The sequence below is a fragment of the Podarcis bocagei genome (genome assembly GCF_964188305.1).
Source record: "Podarcis bocagei genome assembly, chromosome: 1".
Classification (NCBI taxonomy): Eukaryota; Metazoa; Chordata; class Lepidosauria; order Squamata; family Lacertidae; genus Podarcis; species Podarcis bocagei.
Genome location: NC_138125.1, coordinates 74,014,256 through 74,039,104, shown reverse-complemented (window position 1 = coordinate 74,039,104; position 24,849 = coordinate 74,014,256). Strand labels below are relative to the sequence as shown.

Here is a 24,849-nt window from a genome sequence, read left to right as displayed (position 1 = left end):
ACAAGGATAACTGTCCCAGCAGGGCTAACAGTCTAAAAAAGTAATGCTTGAGGGAACTTCCTTCTAATATAAATGTTTGGTTTGATCTTTTGATTCATGTGTGAATGTACAGATCTTCCTCCATCAGTGTAAAGTTGGTGCGACATGTATTACCGTATTTACTCAAGTCTAATGCACCATTTAATCCAATGTGCACCTTAATTTTCACAATGTAATTTAGCCAAAAAAGGTGAGCTTTTGATTTGAGTAAATACGGTATATTAATCTCCTGCAATCCTACTTTTATGTTTCCCACCCCTTTAAATTTGTTGCATACTATAGATGGCTCTTGCTTCCCTTTGATAAGGAATATGACCCCAAAGCTCAAAGGAAATGGGAATGCAAGTGTGTTTTCCCTTCACAATTACCCCCTTTTCAAAGTCAGTAAAAGCACCTGTCCTTTCGGTTACAGGGGAGCTGCATGTTCTGATTCAGAGCCAGGGGCATGGATCTGCAGTGACGGTCACTGGTGAATGCTAGAGGAGAGTGGAATTCCTTTTTATAAATAGATAGATAAATAAATTTAAAATGGTAAGACTAAAGGCAACTGTTTTGTTTTTAAGCTCTTCAATTTTCTCTCTCTGTCAAAGCGCTTGTCCAAAAGTGTATACAGCTGGAAGAATTATGAAAGAGAAACCATTCCCATTTTAAAGATCAAAAAAGCATATTTGATTTTGATATAACCTTATGGAAATAAGCATCTTTTATCTTTTTCTGTTAAATGTCCTAAAACTCTTTTATTTTATTATTATTATTATTAGGCATGGTTCTTTTCAAAGAAGTAGTGGTGCTGAGCCTTTCATTTAATTGTAATAAAATGTTGCCCTAAAGAAAAAGAAAAAATGGATATATTTTTTTTACTGTTTCATACAGAAAAACATATAACTGTGTAATAGTGTTTTAACTATAGTTTGTATAGACCTCACGTACATTTAAACTCTATGCAAATTTTTCCTACTGCAGGGCAAACAACTATGAGACATATCATGGAATGCAGTGAACTTATACCATAAATTTGATAACGATACCTGTGAGTTCATCATATTTCATACAGAGATTCTAAAGGGATATGATGGGGAGAAGAGAGTACGGTGGCATGATTGTAGAATCCGAATGGCCATTTTCTTCCCAAGGATTTCATAATGTTGTTGTATGGCTGCTCATGTTCTGTGACTAGGAAGAAAAACCGAGTAGTGAGAATATGATGGCACCAGCATTCAGTTCAACCAATTTTGGTTATTTGGCAAAATAAATTAGGGCTGCACTAAATGATACATTAAATGTGTGGTTGCATGGAATGTGTCTAGGTCCCACCCCCTCCTCATAAATAATAGCTGTGGGGTGATCCGGACTGTGGTACACAGGGTGGGGGTTAGCTGTCGCCCCACTACGGTCGCAACAAAAAATTCCTGTTACAGCTGTAGTTTGCACCAGGAGGGATGCAGAAGGGGTCCATGGCCTTCCATTGATAATGGAACTGCTTTTGTTGCTTAAACACCCTTTCTCAGACACATTGGTCATAATGCCTCTGTGATGCTGGTTATTTTTTATTTTTTTACATGATACATTAAATGCAATCTTGCATATTATCGGGTTTGTCTCTTTGATGATGAAATAAACAGCTCCGCTTTTCTTCCTTGGTAGTTTGTCCAAAGTACTTGTGTTCCATTATGAAATGTGTGTGTTGCGCTTTTGAGAAACATGAGTGGGTGGCCATCTTAAATGAAAATGAAAAAAGCAATTGTTTGAGCTGCTTCGCAACACAAACATTTCACTAAGTGAGGGCTGACAATGTATCTTGCTTTGTCAGTGGGTGCCAGCATGAAAGAAACGTTGTGTTCAACTTCCTTTATTAGTTGGAGGCGCTTCTATGTTGCATTTCATCTGATGATAAAGCTGCCAAAACTAAACCTGCTAAGCATGACAAAGCAGTTCATGTTAAGATGTGTAGTCTGTTAATGCACACCAGTCTTCTCTGCCCTGGTGCTCTCCAGATGTTGCTGGACTTCAGCTCCCATCATCCATGAAAATTGGCCATGCTGGCTGGGAGTGATGGATATGAAACCTACAAAATATCTGGAGGGAACCATATTTGACAGAATGTACAGGTATTTAATATGCTCACTTTCTTGAGCTCGTTTACTGTGACTTTCTTCTTTCATTCAAGCAATGGATGTGCCCAGTTCTTCTGTGTGTGTCAGGTATTGGCACATTCAGGTCCTGTACAGTTGTGTGTGGGGTGAGCCCAAACCATTGTACAGACATGAATAGGAACTCCTTTTTGTTGTACAGAACAAGGAGGAGGCTGAGAAAGCACTTTGCACTCCAGCACATTGCCTAGCAGTTGTATCTGACAAGTCCAGCCCCATTTGATAGACATCTAATCATCATGAAGAAGATTTAGCTAAAATTGAACATTCTCCCATCTGCATAAAAACCATATACTGAAGTATATAAACTATTTGCAACAAATTTATACAATCTCTTACTGGATATGAATGACAAAGGCACTGCTTAGCAGTATGGATTTCTTCCATATGATCATGCTTTTTAACTGGCCTAATCCTGCTGGGTTTTTTGTTTTGTTTTGTTTTTGCCTGAAGGTAAAGCAGAGAATAAAAGCTTCAGTGGGCAAGAAGTGTTTTGCCCCTGAGGTGCAGTTGATTCTAGCTGTCAGTTTAAAGAGCATGTTCTTTAACCACAACCATATTTGGAAAGCTTCTTTTCCCTTAAAGCTGTCTTCTTGTCTCTCTGAATGATGTCTCTCTAGAAGAATCTTTTAAAAATCTGCCTGCTGCTCTTTCAGGTGTTCTTTTGTGATAGTTTTTATTGCTATATTTCACTGTGCATACTTGGTTTGTTATTTTACCAAATTCAGAGCTACATTTAATGACCATTCTCATAGGCAAGGTTGAGCAAATGTCACATTTGTTTGTTTTTATATAGAACTTATAACCAGGAGTAGTCAATGTGGGGGTCTCCAGCTACTGTTGGACTTCAGCTCCCTTCAGCCTTAGCCAGCATGGCCAATGGTTATAACAAAGGTTATAACAAATGTATATAATCACTAGGTAAATAAGTTTCTACTTGGTTGAATTGCATCAAGGGGTGACTTATATAAAAGAACACAAGTCTGAGGGCTGCAGTTGTACAGCCCAGTCTTATACCAAACCCAATTTGGTATCTATTTCTGTTCCATGCCAGCATGACTCCACACTCTGCATGACTGCTTTGCTACTGTTTGTGTGGTACCATGACACTAACCGCTGTTATGCCAGCCTGATCCTGCCAGGCTGCTATGCTGAACTCTTAAATTACTGCTACTGTGCTATGTACACTGGTGTAATATATGGATATTCGATAGAAACCACAGGACACTAAGTACTATGCTCAGGCAGGAGCTCATTGTTCTAATGCTGAATGGATACAGATATTGCCTGGAAGGGCTTTTTATCCAGTGAAGGTTAAGCAACACAGTTAATTTACTATCTAAACAATTCTTACTTTAAAGCCAATGCTCATATTGCATGTGGGGGATTGGCCCACATTTTTCTACTTATTTACTAAAATGACTGTGGTGTGTGTTTCAACATTTGACATTTATTAAGTCAAAATGTGCCTTCTGAATGCTAGCTTAGGCTAGTGGATATTGAATTACGCACACAATGCATTCACTCACATTACACAGTATCCTACGACCCATTCTTGTAATTCCTTTAGCTGCCGATCTACCACTAAATTCAGTGAAAGGGTAGATGTTTTGATGATTTGGGCTCGGTATTGCCATGTTTTAGATTTGGTTTCTCATGAAATACTTGATACTTGATCCGTGGCTCTAGCTTGTTCTCTGTTTTCATATTTCACTTCTGAAGTTTATAGGTTGGTTTTTACTCATGCATGCTTATTCACTTGATAACAGCACCATTTAAGAGATGACTTGCAAGTGTGAATGAGTTGTTGCAGATAACACCACAGATGGAACTTTTGTATAACTTCAGAACTATGCTTTCCAGTATAGTTTGTGTACACATTCAGCTGCAAGTCATCACATGCAGAGCATCAAATAAAGCATATGTGAATCTGCTCTAGTACTCACCAGGTGGCATGGGTATGCTGGTTGTTCATAATTCTGTTGCAGGCTCCTAGCCTCTGTTCTACAACACAATTTGAGCAGAGTTACTTCTTGATAGTGGCTGATGAGCTTTCGTTCATTCCCCTATATCCTTGAAAGATTTAAAAATACTGCCAGGGAAAGTCCTTGGTGCTGAATAACTGAGGGGATGGGCGGTCTTCTTCAGCTTAGCATCTTGCATCTTCTCATTTTGTTCCTGCTCTTCTTGGTGACGATTGACCCATGCTTGTCAAACTATCTTCTGGCTGACAGAACTTGCCCACCCATGAGGCAGACTGAGGCAGCTACGTTGGGAGGCTGAATCTCAAGGAGCAGCATCCCTGCTGGTACCCTGCCTACCCTGCTACTGCTGGAGAAACAAGGAGAAGTGGTCGTGGCTTCTGGTGAGATCCCATGGAATTATTGCAAGATCTTGCCACTACCGCCATTTCTCCTCACTTCTCCCATGGGAGAAGGTGCCCTGCTCACCCCCTGCCACTGCCCTCACTGCTAAAGAAACGAGGAGAAGTGGCTGTGGCTTCTGGGTTTCCAGCAAGGTCTTGCTGGAACCTGGAAGCCGCAGCCATGCAACCCTGGTAAGCAAGGCTTCGGGGCAGGGGGAACCTTCCCATTTTGCCTCAGGTGGCGAAACAGGATGGGCCACCCCTGCCAGCTGATGTTTTCTTTTGCTGTGCCCCTCTCTGTGTGTGTTTTTCTCTCTCTCTCAACTGCTCACCTTGAAAAAACAAAGGGATGGGGAGGCGAGAGAGAGAGAGAGAGCACTTTGTATTAATGACATAACTCTGAATTGTGCTTTGGACTAGGAAAATAAGAGGTATGTGCCATCAGGCAGTATTCAAGTTTGCACATTAGGTAGCTTTGCCTTGTGTTAGGTGGCAATGTCATTTTGTGAGAAAGTAGACAGTAAGAATCATGGGCAAAAAACCCATATCCTTTTAGTTTATGTCCACCACTTTAAAAGAAAAAGAGAGAGTAAAATTAAAAGTCCAATCCAATCACAAGGGGAGCAAGTCCCATTGAACCCAATGAGGTTTACTTCTGAGTAGGCATGTATAGGACTTCATTGCAAGGCAGCAGCTTTTTCAGTTCTACTCAGATCCTTCATGTCAGAAGTGTGGAAAAGCCAATGGTTTTAGGTAGGGCAGGAAATGACTTCATACTGTTGGAGTCTATAAAGCACAGTTGCAAATTTTTACTTGCAGCAGAAGACACTTCATTTAGGTCTTTTATTTGTCTAGAGAACTAAAGTAGTTGAAGCCACAGAAGAATCACTTTTCTTTCCATTCCTCTGTGAAGCAAACTTTGTGCATTGAAACAACTTTGCCTTTACTTTGAATCAAATGGAGTGATTTCTCTGTTTTTTCATTGCTAGAAGGAACGACGACTATTTGTTTATTGCTATCAGGCCAGTTCTAATGCTCCCCCATTGAAGCAAAAGGAATACAGGGCCAAGGTCAGACTTCAACCCTCCCTTCGGAACTCTCTCAACCAGGAAGTGCCCAAGTTTCTCTGCTGCTGTTTTGGGGCTGGCACCATTTCTCTTCCTCTACCAGGGATATAATTCAACAGTTGATGGGCAGCAGCACTTTTGAATGGGAGCCAAGCTTGGTTCCCACCCCACCTGGACTAAAAAGTAAAGGACCCCTGATAGTTACAGTAAGTTCAGTCGTGAACGACTCTGGGGTTGCGGCGCTCATCTCGCTTTACTGGCTGAGGGAGCCAATGTTTTTCCACAGACAGTTTTTCCGGGTCATGTGGCCAGCAACCCCAGAGCAGCACATGGAAACGCTGTTTACCTTCCCGCCAGAGCGGTACCTATTTATCTACTTGCACTTTGATGTGTTTTTGAACTGCTAGGTTGGCAGGAGCTGGGACTGAGCAACGGGAGCCCACCCCATCGCGGGGATTCAAACCGCCGACCTTCCAATCAGCAAGCCCTAGGTTCTGTTGTTTAGACCACAGCACCACCCGCGTCCCTTCCCACTTGGACTACAGGTCTACAAAATCAATAAATTTAATAGATCTATTAAATGCAGGGCACTGCATTTTGGGTAACTTTAAATGGCAGGCAGCCCCCATGGATGGGAGCTGAGCTTGGCTACCATTCAAAAGTGGCACTTCTGTCTACTACAAAACACCCAGAAGCCCTGCATGGAGGACAGTGAATGACCAGTGACTGGATCAAACCTGTGAGTGGTCCTTCTAAGTCCCTGAGGCCTTGGCCAGTGCTTGAGCTAGCCAGCCACTTGAGCCAGGCTGAAGTGATATCATATGTGCATCTGGAATAGGTCTTTAAGGGACTTCCAACATATCAGATCACATGTGATGTTGGAGCTCCAGAATCAAATCCTCTAATGTTTTTATTAAAGTGGAGTGGTTCACTTTTCATTAGAACAGCTACAATGTAGGTGAGGTGTTTGTAATAAACAACCAGGATCTTCACGACTCCCTAAAATCATCTTTCTTATCCAGATTATAATTATTTCAGTGTTTTCTAGGTGGGGAGCTGTGTTACCCACCTATGCACACAGTGGCAGCAACAGGAAGTGCAACTCTCCGAAAGCACTCTTTGGGTTGCAATCCTATATCCACTTAGCTGAGAAGAGTAAGCCTTATTGAAATAAGTGGGATTTCCATCTGAGTAGCCATATTTAGGATTATGGACTCTCTTCATTCTGCTTTCGACTTCTGTTGCATTGGCTTGCCTTGCTCTCCCCTAACAACGTAGCATGGTTCTGGTCTTCTTTGTAGTTCCCGTATTAAAATATTTCCATAGAAATATTTCCCGAACTTGCTTATGTGACCGAATGCAATGAATTCTTTATGAATAAAGTGGTGCAGAGAAGAAGACCACATCTTGGATAATTCATTGTGTTCCTTTAAAAAGGTCTTTATTACTTTGTGCAGTAGTGCAGTCACCTGGCAGTGGGTCATTAGTGTTTTAGTCGTCTTTCCTTCACAACAATGCACAACATGCTAATTAGAGGGTTCTGAAAGCTAAGCAACCTGTTTTAAAATCAGACATTTTAATTTGCAGCTATAATGACTATATTATAATAACGGGCTTTGCAAGAGAAAAAAAGGGCACTTCTCATGTTCCAGTAGCGAGGCCCAGCGTAACAGAGGCCAACAAAATTAAAAACCTCATAATATGACCTTTGCTTGGGATAAAAGGCTGTTTCATAACAATTTCCTTTTGTTCTTTGTTTAAGCCATTACTCCAAAAGGAGACTCCGATTAATCTAAGTAAATGCATCATTACAGCCCTAATCCATGTCCTTCTGTCAGTGTCTGTTTTAATTAAATAAGAAACACTAGGAGAAAGATATCACGCACAAAACTGTGATTGGAGGAAGAGAGGCTTGGTTGATCAGGGTAAGATTAAAAAAGGCTTTACAGTTTTGTCCACTTGCATAGCTCCAGAAGCTCTACTGTTGCAAGTTAAGAGAGGAAAACTTGCAGAACAGTTTACATGGTGCCCCTTCTTGCTGTATCAAGACAAGTAGGTTTCATTACATCAATAAATTAACAGTGAAAGTGTGTTAACACACACTCATCTCATAGAGTGTATGTGGCCTAAATAATTTGAAACTGTTTGTGTCCTCATAATTTGATGTACTGTAAAAAAAGACGATTTGCTTAAAGAATGTATAGGCTTGTGGTGTCAATTTATTTAGCCTATTTTTAAATGAATGTCCAAATATTTGATTTTTTACAAACAAAAACTACTTTGATATACTTTAAGATTCTGAAATATTTTTGGGAATGCAGGAATGCAATTATTTTAAAGCCAAGGAATACTGCCTTTAATAAACTTTCTATACAATTAATGCATCTAATCTGGTTAATATTGCTAGAGCTATGCATTCGTAGAAACTCTTCCTCGAGGTAGTGTTTTAAAATCCCTCTGGTGAGAGCTTCCTCCCATATCCAGGCCATAATATTTGATGTAATGAAAAGAGAAAGTGGTGTCAATTTATTTAGCCTATTTTTAAATGAATGTCCAAATATTTGATTTTTTACAAACAAAAACTACTTTGATATACTTTAAGATTCTGAAATATTTTTGGGAATGCAGGAATGCAATTATTTTAAAGCCAAGGAATACTGCCTTTAATAAACTTTCTATACAATTAATGCATCTAATCTGGTTAATATTGCTAGAGCTATGCATTCGTAGAAACTCTTCCTCGAGGTAGTGTTTTAAAATCCCTCTGGTGAGAGCTTCCTCCCATATCCAGGCCATAATATTTGATGTAATGAAAAGAGAAAGTGTACAGTGCTGAGATTAATTAATTTAGCCTAACAAGATGAAGATAAATGAAGCAAAGCAAGGCTTGCATAAATCAAGATGTCTTGTTTACAGTTTAATACTTTCTGATATTATATATTTCCTTTTTCAATTTACAAAAGAAAAGTACCTGGCTTAAAAAAATGTGCACAATATGCAGTACCCTGATAAAAATAGAGACTTGTACGCATAGAAGAGCAAATTAAGTACAAAAAACCAAACCTTTTATGAGAGGGCTTATGTAGCCTTCCTCAACCTGGTGCTCTTCAGATATTTTGGACTGCAATTCCCATTATTCCCAGTCAGCCTCTTTGAATATTTGTTAGATACAGTATGTGAATATATGACTATATTTTTAAAAAGCAGAAGGAGTCATTCAGCCACAAAGATTGTTTTTCCCTGTTCCATTACAAAATATTTCTGTTCCATTAAAAATACTGACTTCATTCTCCTTAAATCATTCCCCCATCTTTTCTTACACCCTCTCCTTTCACATTCAGCTGGGTCCCACATTTAACCCTTCTCTGTTTGTGTTGCCTCCTCTAACATTATTTATTTTGCCTTTCTGTGTACTTCACAAATGTCCATGTTTCTGCTTCACTAAACTTCTGAAGATTTCAAAATTATATTTTATATAAACTTCAGGCAGTTAACTTCTACAGGTAGCCCTAGGCACCTTCTTCCACTGTACATTTTTGCAGACTATAACGATACAGCAGATGGTATCCAAATCTAGTCCTACTCAGAGTTAACCCATTGAAAGTAATGAACCTAAGTTAGTTGTGTGCATTAACTACAGTGGGTCCACTCTCATTAGGACTAGGGTTGAATACCATCCAGGCCGTGTGTGTGTGTATCTAAGTAAATATGCTCAACAGTGATCAAACATTTCACCTGGGTGTCAGGATCCCTTTCCGTACAACTGTAGCTTATATTTCAGTATATTGCTGTGCCTCCACTTCCCAGTCATCTGTGGCCAGCTTTGTCCTATCATTTAAGTGACAAAGAAGAATCCTGCTGAGTCAGGCTAACAGCTTAGCTAGTCCAGCACGCTGTTCTCACAATAGCCAGCCAGATGCTGAAGGATGCCCATAAGCAGAACCTGAGCACAGCTGGACTCTCCCCACTTGTGATTCCTAACAGCTGGTATTCTGAGGCATACTGCCTGTGAAGTGGAGGTAAACAGGTAAAGGTAAAGGGACCCCTGACCATTAGGTCCAGTCGTGGACGACTCTGGGGTTGCAGCGCTCATCTCGCTTTACTGGCCGAGGGAGCCAGTGTACAGCTTCCGGGTCATGGGCCAGCATGACTAAGTTGCTTCTGGCGAACCAGAGCAGTGCACAGAAATGCTGTTTACCTTCCCACCGGAGCAGTACCTATTTATCTACTTACACTTTGATATGCTTTCAAACTGCTAGGTTGGCAGGAGCTGGGACTGAGCAATGGGAGCTCACCCCATCGCGGGGATTCGAACCGCTGACTTTCTGATCAGCAAAGTCCTAGGCTCTGTGGTTTAGACCACAGTGCCACCGGCGTCCCTACAAAGTGGAGGTAGAACATATCTATTGTGGATGGTAGCCATTGATAGCCTTATCCTTTCAAACCTTATGCCTTCCAGCAAGATTGGAGAGACCCCAGTCATGCTGCAGAGGGCATGGCTGGCCAGCTGTTGGGGTAGGAGGAGCTCTTCTCTCCCTAATAGGTCTCATATTAGAGCAGCTGTGAAGTGGGAGAAAGTGTGCAATATGCCCCAAACTGTTTTTGTTATTGGCATAGATTGGCAACCTCAACAGCCGAAAAGAAGAGGTTGGGAAGATCATTAAAACTCACGGAGTAAAATAAACAGTGGTGTGTTCTACACATTAAAACAGTGGCTTCCCTATTCCACATAAATAAGCAAATATTGTGTGAATCACCAAACTGCTCAAAAGGTTCAGTAAATATCCACTAATGGAAAATGATTTTAAGCTTACCTACTTTACAGTCCATCAGACAATTTCAAACGTTCTTAATCATGTGTAGAGTTGGAACAATTTGCCTATTTTTATAATTTTGCATATTAATATTGATTTTGGTTATTATACTTTAAATATAATTGGCCACATATAGAATATCAGCCTTCTTGAGTGACAGGAGACCCTCTGGGATGGTGTGGGATGGGGAATGTAGCTGGGGGGAAACTAGCAGAAATATCAGACCCTCCTCCTTGCATGAGCAGATGTACCTTCTTCCACTTGGGCAAAGGTCTCTCTGGATCCCACCTATCCTATGCATCATAGTTACTCCCTTGCAACCCCTCCCTTTCTTCTGCAACTTTGCAGGGAAATACTTGGTTTTAAAATATAATAATAATAGCTAAATGGAGGACAGAACTGAAATTGAAGGAATAATTGCTAGTCACTGGCTGTAACTGATATACAGCTATTTTTAATAGGAAGGGGTCAAGCATTTTCATATCTTCCATCAATTTCAATGGCATGCTCTCAGGAGAAAGTTAAGCTGTACTTTACCATGTCTGAATTTATTCACGGTTCATAAGAATAGTGAGTTCTAAGTAATTTCAGATAACTATTAAAGATAATGTTTTGACGAAAACTTTGGTAACTTCCCAATTTTACCACTTAGTTTGATGTACCCCATAATGGGTCTACAAAAGCTGACATTTTATTGATCCAAGAGAAGGCTAAGGAAGTGTCCTCCTTCATTACTGAAGCCTGGTAAGAAGTGATATTTAGCGTAAATGTAGACCTCTTCAGATGGTATTCCTGTGTCTGAACACTTTTTTTTAGATCGGGGAGGGGGGCAAATCCCTGCAACTGCTTCGAAGGATTTCAATAAATAGGACTTTTTACCCAAACAATTGCCTTTTATATTACTTTTAAACAAAACTACTAGTCCATCAAGAGTTTCAAAAGGAAAAACAATTCTGCGGAGTGCTGGTATGGCAGCACAGACCAATCATTATGGCACCCATTCTCTAGTCCTTTATTTTTCAAGTTCTCAACAATAGGTTGTTGATTCAATGGACAAGACCAGAACAATTAAGTTCTCTGTTTAGCAGCAGTGCAGCATTTTAATGCCCTCCTCTAATAATGGTCCCATTATTGTTATTCTAAGACTGGGCCTCAGGAGGAGGAATATTTGCTGGAGGTACGTCATTATTTTGCAAATTTCGATTAGCTCATCATGTTGTCTGTACTGTGAAAATCGTAGCTAATTAGAGCAGTGAGTTAGACTACCAGCTTTTGAGCTTATGAGTTAAAAGGTAGCATACTTGATAGTCCAATGATGTGAAAAAGGTGGTTAAAAGGAGGATTAGAGCTGTTGCCTTAGTAACTCTAACTTCCATCTGTGAGGGAACAATGGACTTGTGTTTCTCCCCCACCTTGGTGTAAAAATTGGTTTTGTTTTGAAAGGACAGGGCTCTTTATATGACAATCTGGAATTCAGCCTGAGTGTAGTTTTAATTGTTAGAAGAGACCATTGAGGGATAGGCAGGGTGAAAGGTCATGGTGAGCTCAAGGACATGAAAGGTGGTTGTCTCATGTAACAATAGCAGATTGTTTTGTCTTATTATTTCTAGCCAACCACTAAGTCAGGTGATGGAACAAATACCTCCAGATTAGTCAGGTGAAACAGGAAAGAGAGATAATGTACCTTGCAGAGAACAAAAGATAACTATAGTTCAATTTTATTAAACAGAGTTGGATTTATTTGTGTCTACCATCTGGAAAAAAAAAAAAAAACTTGTTTACTAACTTACCATTCCCTGTGTGCTTTTCTATGGCACTACCTCTGTAGGCCATCACATCTCTGGGAAGCACTCCAATGTGTTAGAAAATGTTATTTAAGCTTTCTTCTCATGAAGAAAAACCCCCAGGAGTATCAGTGATGTGATGCTTAACAATAAATTTAGCTGCTGTGCTTTCTCACATTATTGGCTTTTTAAAAAGGTTTTCCTTCAAACACGCAAAGAATAATATTCACTATAAATATGAAGGAAATTTGCTTCACACTTTACGGCATTTTATTATCTGCAGCACATCTTATGGAAAGTTTACTATAAATGGTTTTAAGAGCTGCTGCTGCTACAAAGCGCTTTACTCCCATGTAAAAATATTACATTTGCTACTTATTCTGTGCAAAGATGAGGTCAAGCCCCTTTGTGCTAGGCCTGATCTTGAAGAGGTTCTGCCTTTTGTCTGTGGGGAACGTAAAGGTACTTCAGGGCTGTTTAATAAAACAGCTCTAGCATGCTTTTTGCAGGGAAATCATTTTTGTTAATGTGAAAAGGCTGCAATCTCTTGGATTTTGCCCAGGGCTCCCTAAACCTAACGCATCGCTTTTTAAAAAGAATAGGCAAGATAGAAAGGTTGTTATTTCCCTTTATTCTCTTTTCTTTAACACGACACCTTAGCTATCCTAGTTTTATTTCCTTTCATTTTATTCCAACCAAAGCAAAATCCACCACACCCCCACTAAAATACCAAGATTTCAAGCTTCTTTCCTATGACACTGTCAGTCAACAAACATTACTCTTCCTTATTTTCTAGTTTTTTTCTTTCTCATAATACAAATTCTCCATGATCTGTTGTACTTATCTGATAAATTACTTTTTTTAGCACTGGTTATTCATTACTATAGTTAGGTGGGTGAGAAGGAGGGAAACCTCAATAATTTCTAGGTTTCCCCCTTTCAATAATCCTGGCCTCACTTGAACTGTAAAAAAGCGATTCAGGGTGCCTGCCTGTTATCTTCTTGCTCCTAGCCACATTTACTCTTCACTCTCTCTGTCTGACAACACAGATGGACAGTCTTGCATAAACTGATAACTGATAATTTTGCAGCTAACTAGTCATATGGGGAAGTCAGTGACACTTATTTTGCATTTGGAGAGTAGTACTAATTCTTACTACTCTGGCTCATGAGGCAAAAACTGATGGTTTTCCCACAAGGTGATTGACTGCTCATGTGAGTAGATGCCCATAGTTGCTTGAACTTGGAACATTGGTTTAATGTGTAAGTACTTTCTATATTATTTACTATTATTTACTCAGGACTTGGTTTGGGGGGCCTTTAATTTTAACGTTCTTAAACCAAATCCCATAATAACCTAGTTTGTTTTGGTTTTGTTCTTTTACTTTTCTTAACGCATGGGTGAGAAAGTGCACATTCAGTTCAGGATTAAATGCAAGGTAATACAAAGGGTTAACCAGAAGAGAATTGCAAATGAACTGATCTAGAAAGTTGATTATTAATCCAGCAAGAGAAAAATATCCATCCAGTAAGCAAGAATTAGTACCCAAAGAGCTGATAATACTGTTCAGCCTGTCGGTGTGGAATGGCAGAGTCAGGTAAGCACAGACATCTTATTACAGAGATTAAACATTTTCCTTAAGGGAACATCTAATTTTAGACTGATTTTTTAAAAACCAGATATAATGTTAAGCATAGCATAATCCACCTTCTCCCCTATGTCAACAAAATACATTTAAAGGCAGATTTGGCAATAACTTTGCTTTATATTGCTAGTTTGTAAACTACCTTTGAAAGCCTTGATAGGGTTGCGGTTAAGAATAAGGGTAGATTAGAAAAACCAAAACAAGCTTTAATGTGGTGTTAAACATTATAATCCTTCATAGTGACAGCTTGAAAAATTACATAATTTCTCTTCCAGTGCAAAAGCTCTGGAGAACTGAAAAGCAGGAGTAATACAATAGTAAGATTTTGAATATAAGAGTTTCCACATTAAGAGAGCCAGCAATTGTGAAAATAAGGGTGTCATGGAGATTGTGCTCATCGTGATATCTACTAACCTCTCTTGATAAAATCTATTTTTATGTCCCAGAGTTAAGTAGAAGGAGAGGAAAAGCAACAGGACAGACACAAAGAAACAGAAATGGCACATATATTAAGGGGGAAACCTCAGCAAACCACAGCTTTATCTTGTTTGAAAAGAATAATTATTAGCCAGCCTTTCTGAAGAGGGACATCTTCACAGAATGATTGTCAGATGTCCCATCTTCCAGTTATCGGCGGCTGCATTTTGTGCGCTCTTCCAGTCAGTCATTAGACACAAACAAATTGATATCCCTTTTAAGCAAACAAGTCTGATCCTCAGAGAGCAGCATGAGTGCAAGGCCCTTTTCAGTTAATCCAGCTTGTTCCACCAGAACACTCCTTTGGCATGAGGATCTTTGTATGCAGCAGTCAGTGTATTATCTCTGGGCTGTATTAGGGTCATGTCTGATGTTGAAGACTTCCTCTTTGCATACTGAAGATAGATGCAGAGAAGCAGGCAGAAATCCAGCACACATGCATTTCTACCACCCTAGTAACACCTGAGCAGGAGGTACTTGAACTGAGGTGGAGGCACAGGTGAGGCACCCAAAGGAATGATACTCGCGCCGCACCATTTCAGCATTGCAGAGACGTGCACCCGGTGATTTCTCACCTTCACCTCTCTTTTCTGCAAGCGGGTTTTCACAGAATGAACAGGGAAATGTAACACTGTAGCCTCTGCTAATGTGTCTGAAACACACTGTACTATTATTTTATATTAAGGTTGTCACTCTGTGAAAGAACTGCTGATTAATTCATTGTATCTACATAGAATTCTGTAACAATAAAATTATAATTCTGAAGCAGGGCGTGGGGGAAAGCATTGTTCCTTTGATTTTGGGTGGTATGTGTTTATTGTAAGTGTGGTTGGGAAGGGCCATAGCTCAATGGTAGAGCATCTGTTTAGCGTGCAGAAGCAGTGTTAGAAACTGAGATATGACAGCTAGGAGCTAAATGGCACCTTAAACCTAGGTTATGGGCACAACAGGGGAATGTCTAGGCATGCATTTTTATAACAAGAATACAAAGCTGAAAATGAATGAACTTCAGCTAAAATATTATGTTCATTTTTCACATGGTCTAGTCCTTCCCCTGCCCACCCCCCTAATATTCTTAGGAGAGTCTCTTCTCCAGTCTTCAGAGAATAGCTAGAAGTGGGGAGGCAGAAAAAGGTCCTCCTTTCCTTCCACTCTGCAGTTTGAATCGGAAATCTTAGGCACAGTATTGCACCCAGAGCTCTGAAACTGTTTGCGCTAATGAAATTCCCTGTTGCAAAATGCACCTAGAATAATGGGAGTTTCGAACACTGTGCAGAAGGCCGCGGGTCCAGGCCCTGGTGTCTCCAGGTAGAGCTGGGAATACTACCTGTCTGAAACCCTGGCAAACCATTGCTAGTCAGCGTAGATAGTACTGGGTTAGATAGACCAATGGTCTGACTTGTATAAGGCAGCTTCCTATATTGGAGGATGCAAAGTCTTAGAAGTGGCATTGCCTTGGGAGGGGAGGAGGAGGGGTAGGCCTCTTCTAAAATTGCTTCTGCCATCCACAGGTTTGGGAAGTAATATGTGAGTTTTAAAAATTGCAGCTATTGGATATATTTGCAGCTATTGGCTATAACCAAAGAATTGTATGGCTGTGGTAAATTAAAGGAGTGATGTCACAACTGCAGAAATCGAATGCTGTTGGCTGAATGCTTGTGAATCACAGTTCACAGTGACACTTCACCATGTGGCACTTCTCCCTAGGGAGGGAGTATAGCTCAGCAGTAGAGAATCTGGATTACATGCAGAAGGTCCCATGTTCAGCCACTGGCATCTGCAGGTAGAACCAGGAATTCCCCTTTCCATAACCCCAGAGAGCTGCTGCCAGTCAGTGTAGACAGCACTGACCTAGATGGATCAATGTTCTGACTTGGTATAAAGCAGCTTCTTGTGCTCCATTGTAATCCTTGGATCTGGGGTGGTGCTGAGGAATCATGAAGGGGGAAAATGCAGACCGTATTCCACACGGGTAGAATATGCACCCCTGATCACATAGCACATTCTGCAGTCAAAATGGAGGCATGCACGTGACTGAGATGTCCTCCCATGTCCCCTGCCCTGAATAGAGTCCAACAGATGTGGTTAGTGTATAAAATGACCCTAAATCACTTAGTACTCATGAGTTTTTCCATGCATACAAGCCATGCTTGCTGCTTCATATTTTAATTTAATTGAAGGGAATCAGAAATGCAAGATGCTTCTACTGCACAAACTCTATGGTTAAGGCATTCCACAGTGACCAAAAGTGCATTTCACGACCATTGGCTGGTGTTTTAGCGAAGCCTCCTTATTGTGAAGAGAGACCTAGCCACTGTTTTGCATGCTGTGGTATTTACTTAACTTGACTATTATAATGCATTGTACATAAGGTTGCCCTTTTTGGTTGACTAGAAGCTGCAGCTGATCCAGAGTGCATTAACACAGCTTTTTGTGTGTTACTGGTTGCAGGAAGCATGTGACACCAGTTTTATGTTAGCTGCATTATTTACCATTTTGCTTCTGCAAAGGAAGCATACATATGTGGAACTTATTAACAATTAAGGCAAACCTAAGCTGTATAATATTGTGTGATCTCAATAGAGATCAAAGTAGCTAGCTCATCCATCACCCATCCAAAATAACTTTGCTTTAACGGTTGGCTGAAAAATATATATAACTTAAAACCAGTTAAGAAAGTTTAACAAATCTACATCATTACACTTACTATTCCATTCTGCAACTTTCCAAGAAAGAAGATTTAGTTATAGGTTGGCAGTAACACAGTCAAGTCTCCCCACTCCAAACAGAAAAGGGTACAGCCATTGTCCTTTGGTAGTCCAGGGATGTGCAAGATGGCTATTGCTGTATTAGTAATGAGTACATTGTCTTATGTAGGAAATCGTGCCGGGTCAGATCAAGGTCCAGCTAGCCCAGCACTTCTTGCAAGAATCCCTTCAACCAGCAGGCAGGAGGTTGTCAATTGGAAATCCATTGTTCAAATTATTCCCACCCTTGAGTTCCCTCATCTTTGTCCCCTGGCACCATTAACTGAGCTCAGATGGAGAGACCAGGTGCCTCCTGAGATTAGATTGGCTATAACGAGGAGTTGAATGGTTCTGGTGTAAACTATTTTGAGGGCAATATGGTGGTAAAGCAGCTATGCATTTAAATATAAGAAATACACTGAAGGAACATGTGAACTTGTTCTTTTAAGACTGCTGGCCAGGTATGGTTTCCTTTTTGTATTGTATGCATGGTTTTAAGTGTGTATATAACAACACTGTCTGAAAGTTTTCCTGTGAAAGGGGCTTCTGTTTTTTTCTGCCTTGTTCACAGGGTGCTATAGAATTTCTTTAGAATTTAAGTGGGCATGGCATTGAGCGTACCATATTCTTGTGAAGTAGCCAGCAGTGGCATGTGTGTTTTTCTTTCCATTAAACATTTCTGCAGCATTTCAGCCTGCATTTTCTGGTCTGACGAAGTCCCATGGGAGGAGCTACCTAATGACACCTCCACCTGGCCTTAAATTGAATTGTGGGCAGCTGGGCAGGCTTGCCTCTGAATGCTTGAGAGCTGTATGATTGTGGGGGTTTCCTTTCTTTTTGGAGAAAGAAGTCATTTTACATTTAATTGGATGCCAACCTGGACACATGTCTTTCTTCCCTCACTCCCTTTCTGAACAGAAGCTGCAAAGAACTTCTTCCTGTGAGCAGGTATGGCGGTGGCTAATGCCCTTCCTTTGAATGGGAGGCTGGTGCATCATTTTGAGGTCCGGTCTTTTCTTCCTGCTAGCTGTAGCAGTAGTTTTGTGCTATGGCACACCCTATGGTAGCCATTTGTGACCGGAACCTAAGACACTTTCTCACAATTTCAAGCCATTGGCTCAAAAAGTTTGGTGATCCCTGCTCTAGAGGCTGCCTTTGGAGACTTCCACCTTACACTGACATCACATTGCAGCATTATATTTAAGTAATATTTCAAACCAGGTTATTTTTTTACAGAACAATTAGTGCAACAATTTTTTTAAATTAAAAAGCTTTTAAATAAAAACAATGTTTTTAATTTAAAAACCCAATTTTTATCAACCCTGATTCAGCTGGCACATTACAAGTTGTTTGTGAAATGTTAATATAATACTTCACTAACTAGAACTTCCATATAACTATTGGGCTTTTAAGCATTTCTCTCTTTCTCATACATCATTTGATCCTGCACTAATAAATCTAGGCTAGTTTGCTTGCAAGAATCAGTAATCCATTTAACATCCATTATAAATTTCACTTTATTAGCACAAGGTTAATGGGCCAATTACAACCTTCTCCTCTTAGGGAAAGGAAAGTGAAAAGAATCAGGCGTATTATTCCAAAACACATCTTAACACAAAACCATAAACATTTTAGTGTAAATGAACCACAGTTCTGATAAAGAAGTATGCTTATTAGAAATGTGTAAAAAGAAACCAAAACTGATAAACCGGCATCTGTGTTCAGTGACTAGTTAACATGTTTATCTTGAACAGACACAGTGCCTGGGTTCCTACCAGGTAGCCCACTGGGATAGTGACCCAGAATTGGAAGACTCCTGTTATAAATAGCGTGCTCTTTCTAGAAATAAACTCCAGCATGAATCTATAAACTATTGTATGAACATTACCTTAAAGAAAAACATTTAAATGTTAAACGGAGTCAAGCTTGATGTATGTTGTCTTCTTTTGCCACACGGAAATGTATTTGGTTTTCTGGCATTTGTTTCTTTTAGTCAAAGATTAGATTACTGTTTTAAAATGAGGAGATGATACATTACTCCTAACATTCTCACTATAATGATTGGTTCATACAGTCCTGTCCTTTGGAAACGTAAAATTTTTTAAAACAAAAATAGGCACCTACTTTTAGATGTGATGGATCTGTGGTTTGAGCTATATATAATTTTTCTTTTTAAAAATATATGGTCTTCATTAATTATGGGTATTGAGAACAAAAGTTCCTAGTTCCGATTATCTTCTTGTTGAGGTAAATATTGTGAGATATTATTCTACACAAGTATAGCAGCAGGGAATGGATTGTGGAATATAACAAATAGTCCCTCAGCTTTTGGGGGAGCCAGGGAGGGAGGTTGTTATGGTTGATGTATTCTTAATTTAATGTACAGACACATATTAGGAATTCTCATTCAGAAAGGTGACATATAATTCCCAATATTTTTATTATGGGAATTTTGTATTTATGTTTACATAATTTAAAAATAATAACAACAAATTATATACACACAGACATATATGGTAGGATTCAACTAAATTGTGTGCGCAGAACAGTGTGACATTCTCCCTCTTCTGCCACCCCCACACCCCAAATCTGCTCTGGAGGGTTGGGGAAAACTCCACAATAGGTTTACTGGGTGTGAGGCAGGGGAAAGGTCTCGTTTCTCTAGAGGCTCACAGTGGCACGCTCTTTTAATGATAAACCATGGATTCTCATTACATCTGAACTGGCCTGTGATGCCACATAAATCTTCACAGTCTCCCTCTTTCTTTTTTACACATTTGTTACAACATTACTTATCTTTTCCTGAGCTTAAATTTAGTACACCTGGAATTGGAGGAAGAGAAACTACACATTTCACGAATGAAATGTAACAATGAGGCCGATAAAATGGATATATTTTGTTCAACTCTACTCCAACTCAGACAGAACTGCAGTAGTGGGAGGATTTCTACAAAGGAAATGAGCAATAGCAGAGGCTGATGAAATGCTACAGCTACGTTGCTTTTATTTGGGGTAGCCTGCAAATGACTATGACATAGGCCTCTTATGGATCCTAAAATAAGATCGCAGTGGAACATAAGCCTCTGGAATGTCTATGCTTGTGGCATGTGACAAGAAATCCTGTCTAGTCCATCTGTGGGTAATGCAGAAAGGGTCGTATGTAATGGCTGAAGTGCAGCATGAATGTGTTGCTTTTCTCTGGGAGGTGTCTGCAGAGAAAGAATGAGACTGTTGTTCAGAGTATTTATTTTTGGTGGCTGTTAAAACCGTTTTGTGGAACAACTTGGTGATGATATATGAATAGGTAGATATAATGCTTTTTGGCATATTATTAGATCATTGAAACAGTTTGGATTAATGAAGAAATTTTAAAAAGTTCTCTACACTTTTGTATTTTAAGTGATTTTTGCACTTCACCAATTCTGCCAGTGGTCAGCCACCTCTACAAAGGGAAATCGTTGCCTACGTCTACTAATCAATATTGTGCAAGTACTTCTAACTAAGTATGTCTGGTGTTTGGAAGAACATACACTCAGTCTTGTCGAGGGTAACGGAAAGGCTATTTCTCACATTACAAATAGAAGGAATTGAAGATACCAAAAGTGTTTGCAGATGTAATTGGGATCTGATGGAGTTTCTTTGCTGGAAGAAGGCTGGAGGCAATTTTTGCCAATTCCCCTTCCTCTGCCTCCTATGCTGTTTGAAAGGACCCCCCCCCCAACCCTCTTGACCAACTTTTCAAAGAACACAGTGGGGCTTCAGGAGGAAGGAGCAATAATAAAAAACACCTCCCTGTTCTATTCCTCCAGCACAAGCAGAAGGCCACAAATCTGGACCCAACCATTTACTCACCAAGGACCTGGGTTGGTTGCATTTCCATTTGAAGCATGTGTTCAGTCTTAAACATGAGTTTGCAGCTACATGATATTGCAAAGTAATTCTATGAAGGCTGATGACTGCACTGGGTGGGACCAGCTGGATCAGTGGAGAAAGTGGAGCGTGGCTTTTTTTAATATCTACGGCAAAAGAAGTAAAACATAACCTGCCAAAAATTTAGTTCTTCCCATGCCCTATAGTGTTTTCTGTCAGCACATAAAAATATGGAATTGCATAGCTGCCAGTATACAGCCTCTGGGCTCTGTCAAGATGTATGCAAGTGCACAGAAGATATTTTGCTTTCCCTAGTAGCAGCTCTTCATGCAACTTTGGGAACCTTGTTTATATAATGTCTATTAGCAACTTAAATACATTTGCCCGTGCCTTTCTCTATCATTGCATGATGCATGTGATTCTCCTGGAATAATCTTGGCATTGGCTGAGGTGTGTCAGACAACTGAGGTGTCAATTGTCATGGAATGGCTGTGGAGCTCATCTCATGATAGCATGAAGAAAGTGTTGTTCAAATATGTCCTGAAAATGGTAACAAGCAAAAGACAGGCATGTGTAGTGGATTAGATGTATCTGTGTAGAAACCCTGGCCAACTCTCAGTGCCAAGCAAATTAGTGCTATTGTGATATAACCATTACTTCAGTTTGGAGAATTTCCTCATGAGCGCACTCACTTTGAAGAACAAATTATTCCCTCTTAGACACACTGCATTCTGCTTTTCAACTTACATAACATTCTTGCTTTTATCCTAAACAACATGGCTCAGGTTTCACATGCCAAAATTGTGTGTGGTGTGTTTGTGTGTAATATAATTCTAATTGTGGCTTGAGATTTCAGAGTGCCTGTAAGTAAACGGCATGTCACTGTGATGAATCTGTTTTCAGTGTTGCTCTGTTATGCTCTGCAAACTGGTTTTATGCTATATTGCTGATTTTCTCCTCCTCCTTTTGGCTTATCATTTGCACTCTATTTAAGGCTATCATCATATTACAGTTGCCAGAGAATGAAGTAACTATTAATGACCCTGTGACGACTGTCTGTTGAGTCTGATTAGTACTTCTGAGTAAAGTACTGATGTGTAAATAGCCTGAAAGAGAAAAACAGTTTGGTTTTGTTTCTAGGGTTTTAATTGGGAACTACATAATTACTGGAAGATGGGAGGCTAGATACCAACTTCCCAAAGCACCATATGAGTGATATTCCCATTGAATTAACATGAATTTCTCTAAGTTCAGTGCTTTAAAGATTGAACATTGTTGTACTCACACTTCTGAGTTGGATATTTAGAGCAGAGGTAGCTAGTGATGCCCATCAGACAATGCAGCTCTCATCATCCCTAATTACTGGCCATGCTGGCTGTGGTTGATAGCAGTAGGAGTGTAACACCTGGAGAGCAGCACATTGGCTCATCTGATGTCATAGAATCATAGAATCATAGAGTTGGAAGAGACCACAAGGGCCATCGAGTCCAACCCCCTGCCAAGCAGGAAACACCATCAGAGCACTCCTGACATATGGTTGTCAAGCCTCTGCTTAAAGACCTCCAAAGTAGGAGACTCCACCACACTCCTTGGCAGCAAATTCCACTGTTGAACAGCTCTTACGGTCAGGAAGTTCTTCCTAATGTTTAGGTGGAATCTTCTTTCTTGTAGTTTGGATCCATTGCTCCGTGTCCGCTTCTCTGGAGCAGCAGAAAACAACCTTTCTCCCTCCTCTATGTGACATCCTTTTATATATTTGAACATGGCTATCATATCATCCCTTAACCTCCTCTTCTCCAGGCTAAACATGCCCAGCTCCCTTAGCCGTTCCTCATAAGGCATCGTTTCCAGGCCTTTGACCATTTTGGTTGCCCTCCTCTGGACACGTTCCAGTTTGTCAGTGTCCTTCTTGAACTGTGGTGCCCAGAACTGGACACAGTACTCCAGGTGAGGTCTGACCAGAGCAGAATACAGTGGCACTATTACTTCCCTTGATCTAGATGCTATACTCCTATTGATGCAGCCCAGAATTGCATTGGCTTTTTTAGCTGCCGCGTCACACTGTTGGCTCATGTCATGTTTGTGGTCAACCAAGACTCCTAGATCCTTTTCACATGTACTGCTCTCAAGCCAGGTGTCACCCATCTTGTATTTGTGCCTCTCATTTTTTTTGCCCAAGTGCAATACTTTACATGTCAAGTATTGCTGCATATTTTTTATTTATTAAAATTAGTTTTGTGTTTGCTGTTTCATTACCTTTTTCATCAAACTCAATCAGTATAAAAAGATTTGGTTTAAAGGAGGATTCTGTCATAAATAGATTCTATTTTATTACTTTTTGAGGTGGATTTTCATTGTTGGCTATCATGGACTGCCCACAAACAGAAATGTTAGTGCAATGAAACGCATCCTGGTAACATTCCCTGTAAAGGACTCAGGGTCTGCCATGTTGCTGTATTTGCATATCGGAAATAAGCTCACTGTAGGTCAGTTTGGCTAGTAACCCCTATGCATTTTACCCCTAGTTTGTCTCTTGGCTTGGCTTATTTAGTCACTTGGTGTAAATACTTTAGTCAGAGTGCTTTCCTCGGCTGGCAACATCATGCATGCTGTCTGATAGCAGTATACTATATGGAATAAACTGGTTAATAGATCATTGATGATGATGGAGGCACATGTATAATATGCCTTTTGAGCATGATGTCTGATTCCTTTTTATGTGTGCAAGCAGTTTTTCAGGGCTTCTCAGTTTTCTCCCCTATACTATAGCTCCTTAGCACTTCATCAGAATCTGTTTGCCCAGATTTTTAGGTGGCATGGGGGAAGAGGAGCTTGGAGACATGGGTGTGTCTACAGAGGTCCCTCTATGGTACTATGGTACTACCTTCATGTCTGGAAGCTGTATGTCTCTGTATACCAGTTGCTAGGAATCACAAGTGAGGAGAGAGTGTTGTACTCATGTCTTGCTTGTGGGCTTCCCATAGGTATCATTGGCCACCTTGAAAACAGGATGTTGGACTCAATAGGTATTTGTGTACACACACACACACACACACACACACACACACACACACACAAAGAGAGAGAGAGAGAGAGAGAGAGAGAGAGAGAGAGAGAGGCCACATTTCTTTCAAAATGTGGCTCTCTTTCATTCCTTTAAATGCAATCCCTGTTTTTCTTCAACTGACAGAACTGCATTCATTTTGTTGTAATATAAATGCTTTTGAGGCTCTGTGTCCTTGTCAAAAACCTACTTAATTTCTGCCTTGAACTAAACATACTTAATTCCAAATCTTTAATAGACCCAAAAGAATAATACAGAAGTCAGACTGACACGAACATTTAGTGGTTTGTTGTGGTGCTCAGTGGCGTAGCGTGGGGGGTGCAGGGGGGGCCGGCCACACCGGGCGCAACATCTGGGGGTTAGGGTTAGGGGGCGCAAATCCACGGGTTAGGGGGCGCAAATCCACGGGTTAGGGGGCGCAAATTACTTGCCTTGCCCCGGGTGCTGACAACTCACGCTACGCCACTGGTGGTGCTAGACCTCAAGCTTGCAGAGGAACCTTTTCTTCTGAATGGGAGTTCCCTTTAACCCTAGGCGTATTGTTATATCGTGTCTTACAGTGAATAGTCTGTGGTGAACTTTGTAGCGGCTCAGAAGCACTGTGACCTAATGATATGTTTGAAACTGATCATTGGTGAACAATTTCTTCAAATTAAGTTCTATTAGTTGTAACCAGTGCTAATGAGGCGCTGGTAGTCATATATTGATAAAAGTGCATAAAATGACATCCGTGGGCAGCAACAAAAAGAGGTGCCAGTACAATACTTTTTACCAGTGAGTGTACACACACACACACACACACAGAGAGAGAGAGAGAGAGAGAGAGA

General features: G+C 40.3%; 1 protein-coding gene across 14 annotated transcripts in view; it reads left to right on the top strand.

The window, feature by feature from the left end:
- Nucleotides 1–24,849, top strand: part of SOX6 (SRY-box transcription factor 6) — a 449,606-nt gene that overhangs the window by 141,315 nt on the left and 283,442 nt on the right. The window contains exon 1 of one of the 14 annotated variants that reach the window (XM_081204711.1): nucleotides 1,025–1,069. The exons of 11 other annotated variants lie outside the window; for them this stretch is intronic. The gene's annotated coding sequence lies outside the window, so the exon portion shown is untranslated. Of the gene's footprint in view, nucleotides 1–1,024; nucleotides 1,070–13,356; nucleotides 13,482–20,931; nucleotides 20,952–24,849 lie in introns of those variants that run through there. 2 more of the 14 variants (XM_081204713.1, XM_081204705.1) reach the window with 2 other exon arrangements.